Below are 12,191 nucleotides of genomic sequence, written 5' to 3'. Positions count from 1 at the left end.
ATGGATCATTCCTTAAGCTTATCAGGTTTTAAGAAACACTTTGAGGGATAAACAATTTATAAATGAAATAAAAATGAAAACTGAAACCATTTTTATCACATAAATGTGCTGGAGTCCTTCCATAACAAACATCTGAAATATACCCACATTTTTAGACCATAATAGTAATGTTATTCGCAGGAAAAAGAAAAAAAAAGGAAAAGACCAAAGAGGTTCAAATTGCAGTTTTCCACATCAACTTAACAATAGAAAAAGATTTACTCTCTGGAGAGCAATATATGGCGAGCCAATCTCTATCAACACCCAAAGTTTACCTACCTTCGATGATCCATATCTGGCTGAGACTCCTCAAAACATTGCAACAGTACCCTATCCTTCGACAAAATCATCATAATCTGGTGTTACTAGTTAAGTTTACTGTAGATTAGATAAAAATTCCTGAAGTAATATTACAGTAACAAGTGAACACAATATAAGACGACTTGTGCCATCAGTCATCGTTAATCAAAGTAGCTTAACTCCCCTGAAGGATTTGCCTTAAAAGCCAGTGTAACTGCCATCCCTTTCAGGAAATGTATGTCATATTTTGCTAACTGCACAGGATACTTTATCTTTACATATTTACCCCGTGTATTCCTGGAATTGATCCAATATGTAAACTGTTGAACCTGTAAGAGTTCCACTTCCATTTGACATGCGAAGGACTCCTTGGAAACGGCAAACTAAATGGAATTTGATGGAGAGCTATCAAAAATGCGATAGAGGTTAATGATATTCAGGTAAGGGGACATAACGAGGAAGACGGGTGTTAAAGGGAAGGGCAAGAGTGTGGAGTAGCAGGACTGTTCACGAGGAATACTATTGCACGCAACATAGTTTCCGTTAGGCATGTAAACGAGCGAATGAAATGGATAGTTTACGATACTCTACAGGCTCTGTATTGCTATAAAAACTAGGACAAGGAACTGGACCAGGACTTATATGCATTTTGGGAACCCCGTGACTAGACTTTGTATCCCTATCTTACATATCTCTCCATCCTGACTTACTGCTGCTGTCAGACACCATGTTGCCAGTTATGCCATTCTTGCTCTCACACTCATCACTTTCACTTATTTTGCTATCACTGTTAGAAATACTAATATCAGAAATATAATCATCACTCACATCCAAAGCAGATACTACTTCCTTATCAGTCCATAGCCTTTTCCGTGACATTACGCAAACATTATCAAATAAATACCGCAAATATGCACTCACACCACTAACTATACAATATCACATGCATGCACCTGACACAAGACTTGCCTGTGGGTAACTGTGAAGTCACAGAGGTCTTTAGCAGCAACATGTTAACTAACAAACCTGTGTCTGTATGGTATCGCCATCTTCTGAGCCTAACATAAACTATTACAGTAGAAATCATTGTCAGTTTCAAATAAGGGATGTATCTGGATCTGTTTTCCGCTTGTGGATGAAAGATCAGCTCCAGATATATCCGTGCTCTGCTCGGGAAAGGTTAATTACTGAATGGTCAGAGGAAAATTAAATAGATCTGAATAAGTACAAACAACACAGAAATGGTAGTCTTCAGAAAGGGAGGAAAATTAGCAGAGAATGACTTAATCCTATGTACAGGACAAAGACTGAAAATCAGCAATTACAAGTACCTAGAGATCATTATCTAGGTAACAGGATCAACTTTCTCAATCCATCTGAGACGCACAATTGTAGCAGCCATGACATCTATCAGTGACAAACATCTTCCGTACCTGTCATCAGACAGCTATGAAACTATTCGAAGCGCAAGAGGCACCACCATTAATTCTGAGCCATATGTGAACACATTAACCAAACTCAAGAAGCACTTTCAGACTTGGACACAGTAAGAGCCCAAGCAATTGAATACTTCAACACGATAACGCATGCCCTCACACAAATTTGAGGATGTCGGGACACAGCACGAAACAGGGTAGGACAGTGTTACCCCATCTACCCTATAGCCGTGACCTAGCTCCCTCAGACTTTCACTTGTTTGGGCCAATGAAGAATGCCATTCGTGGGAGACATTTTGAGGATGATGAAGAGGTGACTCGCACAGTGAAGAAACAGCTTCGTGCACAGAACAAGGAGTGGTACCGACAGGGCATACATGCCCTTGTGTCTCGCTGGAGGAAGGCCATAGAACATGAAGGAGATTATGTGGAAAAATAGGCAGTGCAGAAGAAACGTAATTCTTTGTTGTGTTCAATAAATAATTGTTGCATTAGTTTCAGGGCTGCCCTCGTATATGTTATCCCAGATGGTCTACGTTTTTGTAAAGGAGACACTCCTAGTGGAAGATGTAAGACTCCATTTCCTCCTACCATCTACAGTGAACTATAAGGAATTACTTCAGGTGCTTCACAGAAATACGGAACAATTTCTACACAAGAGATGTGATGATAAATCGAGAATGGACACGAGCAGGATATGACGATGTATGGTTACCAGGTTTGTTATGCATGGGTTTAAACATAAAGGGTGTAAAATGGTACGATTCTATGTTCCGGGTTCTGACTGTGCATGTAAACGATGTGAGCAAGCATGTGAAAGATTTGATGCTACGAACTGTATACGACGAGACACTCTGGCACTGAGATAACATTAATCTTTATTTCTTTATATGTATGGCCATTGGCTGCAATAAAGATTATTATTATTATTATTATTATTATTATTATTATTATTATTATTATTATTATTATTAAAAATTGTTGTGAACATGTGAACAACAATGATACTACCTGTAGTAGTGATGACCAGCAGCTTATTGCAGATATCAGGTGTGTGACGTGGGACTCTGCTAGGACTGCTGAATTATTAAGGTAATGTGAAAACTGCATTTATTTGACTTACAGAACAACAATCTTCATGTTTTGAGTATGCATCTACTACATCTAAACAGCTGCATTTTAAAATGATGGATCTTCCTCCATTCTGGGCTGCAGCAGCAATGTTAAGTTCGTAAGTCAGTAAGGGGTTAAGCTGTAATCCCCATATTGTACTGTCAGGATCTCCTCAAGTATTAAAAAACAGCTATTTTCTTTCCAATTATTATAAACAAGAACTTAAATAACTTCACAACAAAGAGCGATATTTTAATCAAAATTTCAGGAAATGTTCCTCCAAATATGTTCTAGTTCCCTGTAAACAATCGTATGCCTGAGACTAAAAGTTTAAGGACAGGAATCATGTTCATGAAATATGCAGGTGTCCTTAAACTTTTGGTAGGACCTATATGCACTGTGTTGTTTATTTATAACAGCTGAACATGAAGTATGGCAACTACAGCACTGTACAATTTGTGTTAAGACACTTAAATACTGCTCTAGATACAGTGTGTATTGTCGATATATTTGTTGTATGAAGAGGCAAAGGTCCCAGTTTGCAGAGGTTTATAAGACAAGCAAGATATAGTATAAATGTACACAAAACTTAATGGGTTGACCATAGCTGTTATCTTTCCTCTAACAAATTTCAGACTACTACGTAGAATATTTCTTCCTTACGTTAATGAAACCATCAACAAAATTATGAATACAGGCCTACTAATTAAGAAAATGGAAGAATTACTTTCATATTTAGTAACATGTTAATTAATCTTTGTAAAATTTTCAGATGGTGGGAGTCAGTTCACTGTCATTATGAAATTATTTACTATTATTTGTTTTATGATGCACCGACACAAATAGGCCTAGGTCTTACGGTGACGATGGGATAGGAAAGGCCTAGGAGTGAGAAGAAGTGGCCGTGGCCTTAATTAAGGTACAACCCCAGCATTTGCCTGGTGTGAAAATGGGAAACCATGGAAAACCATCTTCAGGGCAGCCGACAGTGGGGCTCGAACCCACTCTCTCCCGGATGCAAGCTCACAGCTGCGTGCCCCTAACCGCACCCCCAACTTACCCAGGGTCATTATGAATGCCGGGTAATGAAGTAGTTTGTATAGGTCGAATAAAGGTCCCTCACACTAGTTACTAGGTGTTCCACCTGCACATCGCTGCAGCATGCCGAAGCATGATTGTCTTTTGTAGATAATTCTTAGGTACTCCACTGTCTTTTACTGATGCTGACTCTACCTGCAACACCCACATTGGCTTTCTTCCTTGCAACGAGCGGCTGCCAACTGCACAGTCCAAGAAACATGGTTATGGTACACCTTCTCTTTCTTGGTTTGTGCACATCCTGGCTTGTGACAAAAACCCATTGGTCAAACATGTCAGGAGAGTTTAACAGAGAACCTCTTGAAGGGAGCAAACCCCACCATAGCAGGGGTTCTGTTTTATGTCGGTCATTGGCTTAGATTCTTTAGGATTGTTTCTTGTGCACAGCTTCTCTTTATTTGTCTGTGCACATCCTGGCTAATGACAAAAAGACCATTGGTCGAACACATCCGGGGTATTTAGCAGAGAGCCTCTCAAAGAGAGAGAGCCTCTGTTCGTGTCAACCATTGGCCCACAATGTTTAGGATACTTTCTTTTACGGTAATCTGTATTGAAATCTAGCTCTGTTTGTTTCTGGGAATGACATCATATTGCATGAAATTTCACCCAATGGCAGTGGTAGTAACTGCAGGAAATATGGAGGATGTTGCAAGATTATTTATCTTAGGTTATAAAAGTAACATTCTTCTTTGGGCGGGGATGGTGAGCCCCTGACATTCATAATGAACACATTTCTACAAGTAATACAGCACTAGGTAAGATTCCGTTATTTACCTTTTGCTGTGTCATTTACACCGAAGGAACCTTATTCCACCTCTACCTAATCGACTTCCAACAGTGAATTAATGTGAAATGTTGAACTACTGGCATTTCAGTGGTTGAGATGTCAGTGGCACCCATTTAGGTGTGCATGCATGTAGTAATTTAACCCAATTAGCCTGTTTACAATAAAAGTAAATCGTGAGTGGACGAATGGCACCACTGAGAATAAACATCATGGAAACTGTGGAGCTCCACACACCATGATGAACACATCTCTATACGTAATACAGCACAAGGTTAAGATTCCATTCTTTACTTTTTGCTATGTCATTTACACCGAAGGAACCTTATTCCACCCTACCTAATCATCTTCCAACAGTGAATTAATGTGAAATGTTGAACGATTGGCCTTTCAGTGGTTGAGATGTCAGTGGCACCCATTTAGGTGTGCATGTGTTTAGTAATTTAACCCAATTAGCCTGTTTACAGTAAAAGTGAATCGTGAGTGGACGAATGGCATCACTGGGAATAACCATCATGGAAACTGCGGAGCTCCACACACCATTGATGTCCAACATGAACATCGACTACGATGGTGCGTGAAGGTCATATAACAGGCTACAGTGAAGCTATGCTTGACATAAAAAGGTTAGACTTCGATTACCATTAGCTCCAGATAAGAGGTTAGACTTCAATCATGTGTGTGTATAGACTACGATAGGTACATTTGTACAAGATGGGCATAAACCTTTGAGAGTTATACTAAATTGCTACACCTTTGTTCAATTACCAGGGATGAAAACGCTGAATAATGTACCATTTAAGTCAAACAGAGGCTCAATCAAAATATTACAAGAATAGAATTCCTATCATAGTTGAACATATTAATGGTAATCCCACTGACACTCCTCAAACAGCTCACAGAAGTCTTCACTCCAAAAATCAAACTCAATTTTACAATAGCCTATGTTCAAGTTAAAACATTTCCGCTATGAGAAAATCCATCAGTAATCAATGATCAAGCGAAATGTAAGACTGTTTACAAGAGTGCTATGAGTTTAGTACATTCGAATAATGTATTTCCAGTTCGCTGACCACACAACAGCATTTTATTGAAATGAAATAGGAAAGCAGAGTATTAATACCAGCACAATGACAAATAGAACCAACAGTATAATAACCTATTTAAAAAAATAAACATTTGAGACCGACAACCTATAAACTAAACCATCCATCCAACAGCGATCATCCTTTACTCAAGTAATTAACATGAAGCTGATAAAACGTAAGCACATTTCCCCATGTACTAATCATACTTACGATCCACCAAAACAAAACAGTCATTTACTACTATTATTCCACATTTATGAACTTCCAACATCCTGCTGAAGGTTTTATTAATCTATTACAAGGGACGATGACCTTAGATGTTAGGCCCCTTTAAACAACAAGCATCATCATCATCATCATCATCAATCTATTACAAGAACTTCGAACTTACAAGTTCAAATTTACTATTGCCTCCCTCCAACGAACGTAGGATCGTACCTCGTACGATTGGTACGATATCACACCTCGTCGTCGTCGTCGTCGTAGGTCGTACCTAGCACTAGCACCAAAGAATAGAGGATAGAGATAAAAGTCGGTTCCAAGAGAGAAGGCCCCTTGTATAGTTTCAGTCCGCAAGCAGAGATCACGCCACAATGCGCATTGTGTGCAATAACTTACCATAATTATCAACAGATAGCGCAAAGAAGTGACTTCCGCCGTAGTGATGCACATCCGGTTATGGTCACCACAACCCATTGAAGTATAGGTATTACCTACAGTTCATTAATAATAATAATAATAATAATAATAATAATAATAATAATAATAATAATAATAATAATAATTTATTATTATATTATAATATTATAATATTATTACAAGGGACGATGACCTTAGATGTTAGGCCCCTTTAAACAACAAGCATTATTATTATTATTATTATTATTATTATTATTATTATTATTATTATTATTATTATTATGTCCCGGGCATGACGTTTCACTGCGTCCACAAACGAGTGACCACCGGTATAAGTGGTCCTCCTCTACCAAGTGCCAACGGCCTCTTCGGAGGGCGGATGAGCGGGTAGAGGTTCAGGGCACTCTCTTGCCCTTGGGGTGGGAAACTGCCCCTAAAGGCGGAAGAGCCACTAGATGGCCAACGGCATAGGATAATAATAAATCCAGTAGCCTCTGTTCACCTATTTGGGGCGGCAACTGGTCAGCGTCTGTACTCCGAGTCGGTGCGACTGCCTCAGAAAACCTTCAGAATCTCACCCACTTGATTGTACTCCGATCCCTCGGGATCAACCCATTCGCTTGAGAACAATCACACCATGATTCGTGCAAGTAAGAACACATTACTCCAGGTGATAACCAATCCACCCGCCAACTGAAAACGAAGGCGGCAACCGGCCACTCGGATTCTGGAGGAGCCGGGCTAACACGAAAGAGAGAGTCGGAGCTCTCTGGCAAACTTTCCACTAAAACGCCCTTCTACATCGGCACGCTAAACATAAACACACTCCTACAAGTAGGTAAACTTCTCAGATTAACATCAGAATTAGATCGGCAAAAATTCCAGCTACTCGCCGTACAAGAGACCAGACCCACTGAGTCGGAGACATCAGAATATGGTAACTACCGCATTTTCAAGAGCAAAACTACACGAACAGTAGGAAAAGCCACACCACTGTTAGGCATGGCCTTTTTCGTACACAAAAAATAAATCCTGAACTCCGTAGAAGAGATAATACCCATAAACAACAGACTAATGACCTTGCGACTTCGCTGTGTAAATCGCCACTACAACTTTGTAAATGCTCACGCACCCACCAACGACTGCAAAGATCAAAAACAAACAGAAAACTTCTGGAACAAACTTGAAACCACACTCATCAAAATATCTGAAAAAGACACAATCATTCTCTTCGGCGATTTCAACGGTAAAATTAGTAAAGAAAAGTGCTACAGGAAAACAGCAGGAAGATTCTCAGCACACGAAAAGACCAACAAAAATGGCAAACGCCTCATCGAGCTCTGTCCACAACACGACCTGAAAATCATGTCAACATCCCTACGGAAAAAAACCCAATAAGCTCTTTACATGGGAATCACCCAACACATGCTGTGGCAAACATCAGATCGATCATGTCGCTATCTCCTTCCCAGCACAAAAAGAAGTACACAACGTTCAAGTCCGCAGAGGACCCAACATTGACTCGGACCATCATCTAACAAGAATCAAAGTGAAATTTACCCCAAAACGCTTCTACCAGAAATCCAAGACAAACAAAAAATTGGACACAGCACAAATAAAAACATCAAAACTCAGGGAAACATGGGAAAAAATCTCGGCCAAAACTTGGAACGAATTCCACGACAAAATAATGAAGAGTGCATCAGAACAAATCCCACTACAGAAAAAGAGCAGACACCCGTTTTGGAACACCGAATGTGACCAAGCCATATTGAATAGAAAAAACGCATACCAGAAGTTCATCAGCAACCGTACACCTGAAAACGAAGAAAAATCCCGCGAAGTCCGCAGACAGACCTCTAAACTCATCAGACAAACCACGAGGAAATACCTGGAGGACCAACTGAAGTCGACCAAACAGGACTTCCGCAACTACAACACCAGAGATTTTTACAGCGTCTTCCGCAACAGATTAAATGGGTACACGCCCAAGAACCTCTGCTTCAGAAAACAAAACGGAAAATTGGCACTCACAGATGACGAAAACACCAAGGAACTCGCGAGATACTTCGAGTCACTACTCAACTGCCCAGAACCAACGGAAAGGTTTCCACTTAAACCCCACCCGAACCCAAACCCAGACTCACCCCCACCTACACGAGAGGAAATACACCGACACATACAACGACTAAAAAACAACAAGGCATCCGGAGACGACGGCATCGTAGCAGAGCTTCTTAAACATCTAGGAAAGAATTCTCTCTAAGAACTCACACAAATCATACAAGAAATTTGGACAACGGAAAAACTATCAGAAAATTAGACAAACGCCCTGCTCGTTCCACTGCACAAAAAAGGTGACCGAACAGATGTGAACAATTACCAGGGGAATTTCCCTGGTGCAAGTCGCATACAAAATCCTCTCCGCAGTCCTTCTCCAAAGAACACAGGAACAACTAGAACAACTCATAGGCGAATACCAAGCGGGCTTCAGGCCCCACAGATCCTGTGCAGAACAGATTCTCAACCAGAAAACCATCTTGAAACTACGACACACAAGAAAACAACCCGCAATCTGCACCTTCGTGGACTTCCAGAAAGCATACGACTTCATTGACCGGCAATCCCTCTTCCAAACACTGAGTGAATACGGACTGGACAACAAGACTCAAAAAATCATCAGACTAACTCTCACCAACACAACCTCCCAAGTAAAATTCATGGGAAATATATCTGAAAATGTTCTGATAAAAGCCGTGTCCGACAAGGAGATGGACTTTCCCCACTACTCTTTAACATAGCCCTGGACAAAATCATGAGAGAATGGGAACAAGCTCTAAAAGATCAACGAAATTGGCAACCATTAAGTATGACAAGAAAACATGTAAAAATCTCCTGTCTCGCTTTCGCAGATGATCTCGCGATCCTTGCAACAAACGAACAACAGGCAATCAACCAAATCGAAACCCTCAAGAAATGCTCAGAAAAATTCGGCCTACAAATTTCCTTCTCAAAAAACAAGGCCATGTGCAATCACTGCAGCCTCCAGAATTTGAACACGAAATTTGGCACAATCGAAAAAGTAACTGAGCTCCGATATCTTGAAGAAAATATAGTACCAACAAGAAAAGAAAAGAAGGCCCTCGAGGTCCGCATCCAGAAAATGAAGAGAGCCCTCGGCCGAACGCAAAACATTTACAACAAAAAATGCCTTTCAATCTTCACCAAAATTCGACGGTACAATACTGTGATCAAACCTGAAATATTATACGCGAGTGAAACACTGGATCTCCACAGGAAAACAGTACTCGAAGACATCCTGAAAGAGGAACGTATAATCATCAGAAAAATTCTCGGCCCAAAACTGACTGACGAAGGATATAGACTGCAATCTCGTACAAAATCCGAGGAGCTCTCAAACCTTGCGGCCGACATCAGAAAAAAACGCCTAATATTTTACGGACACATCAAACGCCTTCCAGAAAACAGACTGACAAGAATCTTACTTGAGGCAACAGAAAACATCAAAACAAATAGGTGGACAACGGAAATCCGCCAAGACCTGGAAAAATCAGGAATTAAAGTGGCCGACATCTCTGACCGAACCTGCTACAGAACGAAAATCAACAAGTGGGAAGTAGAGTCAGAGAGAAACCACAAGAAGAAGACAGGAGCTAAGTGGACAGAAGAACGAAGAACCACGACGAGAGAAAAATTGAAGGCTGCCTGGAAAAGAAGGAAATGCACAACTTCTAAGTGAGCTTTGCGTGATCAGTTTTCTGGTCTTTTCGCATCTAATAATAATAATAATAATAATAATAATAATAATAATAATAATAATAATAATAATAATAATAATAATAATAATAATAATAATTTATTAAGGTGCGCTCGAAGGAGCATTACGTAACCTAGTAAAACATTTACAAATTTGCATTTTTTTAAATATTCTCAGTTCATAACTTTAGAGTAGTGATGGTGGTGGTGATTATTGTTTTAAGATGAGGTACAACTAGGCAACCATCCTCTATATAACACTAATCAGAGGGAAAAAATGGAAAGGATCCGACACATCGAAAATGAAGATATCGGCCAAAGGAAGACAAGGGCCACGAAGGGCGTGAAAATGAACGACTCCCTAGCCCTCTCAAACCTAATAGCGTCGGAGTCGGAGAATAACAAGAGTTGACCAAGGGAGGTCGGATAGGATAGATAAAAGTGAGGAGCCTGGCACAATTAAGTGGAAGCAATTCCAGGACTCAGGTTAGGGCCCCGTGGTCTCCAACCCACGCTCCAAAGTTCAGAGCCCCTGGGCCCCTTTTAGTCGCCTCTTACGACCGGCAGAGGATACCGTGGGTGTTATTCTACAGCCCCCACCCAAAGGGTATATTCCCTTCTATAGTCGCTAATTGATTTCACCCATTCCGGACAGACTAGGGATGTGCCACTCGATCGCCTTCTCGAGCAGGCTCGAGTGCTGACGTTCCGAACTGGTGTGTCGAGAATGGTCGAGCAAGATCGAGCTGCACAAAATTCCCTCGTGACGTAGGCGTGCATGCGCTCTAAGCAGAGCGTGTGTGCTGTGACTCGAGCCACACTTCCGTCTTCACTCATTCTCTTTGCTCTTCACATTCCAGGATTGCATTGTAGTAGAGTAGGGGATGTATTCCGGCTTCCCGCGCATTTGGTGGCAAACACGTGACGTCACTGGGAAGATACAGAGAGCTTCGAACTCGCCACTCGCTTTGAAGTCTTGGTTGTGAGCTTGTGGATGATAAATAGTGAGGTCTATGTTATGAAATCTAACTTACCGGTGTAAACGCTTCGTTTCTCATTTAACAGGCGATTGGTTTATTTAGTGTTCTAAGTATTTAAGTGAAATGAGTAAAAAATAGAACTACCGGTAACTGTGCTGTTGCTCTGTGTAATAATATTGGTTACAAAACTCAGGACATATATAGTTTACCATTGATTCCCAAAGAATGAGGCACTCCAAAACACATGGGCAGCTCGGTGAAAGCGAATGGACAAGATAAATATTAATAATGCAAGAATATGTTCAGAACAATTTCTTCCAGATGATTATGAGTGCAATTGGACTAGACAAAAGAGTGACTGAATGGGTTGCTATATTTCTAGAAAATAGATCTCAGAGAATTAGGGTAGGTGAAGCTTTATCTGACCCTGTAATAATTAAGAGCGGAATTCCTCAAGGCAGTATTATTGGACCTTTGTGTTTTCTTATATATATATAAATGATATGAGTAAAGGAGTGGAATCGGAGGTAAGGCTTTTTGCGGATGATGTTATACTCTATAGAGTGATAAATAACTTACAAGATTGTGAGCAACTGCAACGTGACCTAGAAAATGTTGTGAGATGGACAGCAGGCAATGGTATGTTGATAAACGGGATTAAAAGTCAGGTTGTGAGTTTCACAAATAGGAAAAGTCCTCTCAGTTTTAATTGCTGCGTTGATGGGGTGAAAGTTCCTTTCGGGGATCATTGTAAGTATCTGGGTGTTAATATAAGGAAAGATCTTCATTGGGGTAATCACATAAATGGGATTGTAAATAAAGGGTACAGATCTCTGCACATGCTTATGAGGGTGTTTAGGGGTTGTAGTAAGGATGTAAATCAGAGGACATATAAGTCTCTGGTAAGACCCCAACTAGAGTATGGTTCCAGTGTATG

At 40.4% G+C, this 12,191-nt stretch overlaps 1 protein-coding gene across 3 annotated transcripts in view; it reads right to left on the bottom strand.

The window, feature by feature from the left end:
- LOC136876999 (ankyrin repeat, PH and SEC7 domain containing protein secG) overlaps positions 1-6,332 on the bottom strand; it is a 34,693-nt gene extending 28,361 nt beyond the window's left edge. The window contains exon 1 of one of the 3 annotated variants that reach the window (XM_067150782.2): positions 6,250-6,332. The gene's annotated coding sequence lies outside the window, so the exon portion shown is untranslated. Of the gene's footprint in view, positions 1-6,068; positions 6,122-6,249 lie in introns of those variants that run through there. The other 2 variants (XM_067150781.2, XM_068228635.1) reach the window with 2 other exon arrangements.
- Positions 6,333-12,191: the final 5,859 nt, after the last annotated feature.

This window comes from Anabrus simplex, chromosome 7, assembly GCF_040414725.1.
Source record: "Anabrus simplex isolate iqAnaSimp1 chromosome 7, ASM4041472v1, whole genome shotgun sequence".
Classification (NCBI taxonomy): domain Eukaryota; kingdom Metazoa; phylum Arthropoda; class Insecta; order Orthoptera; family Tettigoniidae; genus Anabrus; species Anabrus simplex.
The sequence above is the reverse complement of the archived record's forward strand: the minus strand, read 5'-3'. Positions and strand labels throughout refer to the sequence as shown.